We start from the raw sequence: 714 nt of genomic DNA, 5'->3' as shown, positions 1-714 counted from the left end.
TTTCTAATACTATACATATATATACACCAAAAATCTTGTCAATTTAATATAAGAACAATTAATCTATCTTTGAGTGTGATCTTTAAATGTCTTATAGCAACAAACACAATATATTTTTACATTATTAAATATGACCACTTTAATGGTTAACAAATTTATTCTAAATTCATGAAAAAAATTGCACTGGTAGAATATTTCTGGTTCTACTTCAGAAACTAGTAGGTTATGAATGCACCACGCTTCTAATGATCTTTATGTTATGGACAATTAGACATACAATGCTCTAATCAACTGAGCTATTAGTTAATCTCCTAATATTTTTAGATATTTTTCTCTATTTTCTTTCTTTCCTTTTACTTTTTCATTGATGGTACAGAGAAAAATAAAAAACTGTTATTTTTGTCGGAGATATTTTTTTGTCGCGCATCTCTTTTGAAAATTATAACTTCTATATTTTTGTTCTGAAGAGAAGGGAAGGAATATTTATTTAAAAAATTTGATCATATTTAATTTAGGGATAAGTATTATTTTGGTCCCTAACGTTGAGGGTCAGAATCGAAACCGTCTCTGATGTAATTTTTGACTTAAAATCGTCCTTAATATTGCATTTCATTTTAAAATCGTCCTTTCTAATAAATTTTTTTAATTTATTCCTAAACTACCCCTACTTTAATAAAAAAAATTATAAAATAAAAAAAATAAAAAAAACGCGTT

General features: G+C 25.2%; 1 pseudogene; it reads right to left on the bottom strand.

Moving 5' to 3' along the window:
• Positions 1–714, bottom strand: part of LOC107615192 — a 5,068-nt pseudogene that overhangs the window by 3,960 nt on the left and 394 nt on the right.

This window comes from Arachis ipaensis, chromosome B09, assembly GCF_000816755.2.
Source record: "Arachis ipaensis cultivar K30076 chromosome B09, Araip1.1, whole genome shotgun sequence".
Lineage (NCBI taxonomy): Eukaryota > Viridiplantae > Streptophyta > Magnoliopsida > Fabales > Fabaceae > Arachis > Arachis ipaensis.
The sequence above is the reverse complement of the archived record's forward strand: the minus strand, read 5'-3'. Positions and strand labels throughout refer to the sequence as shown.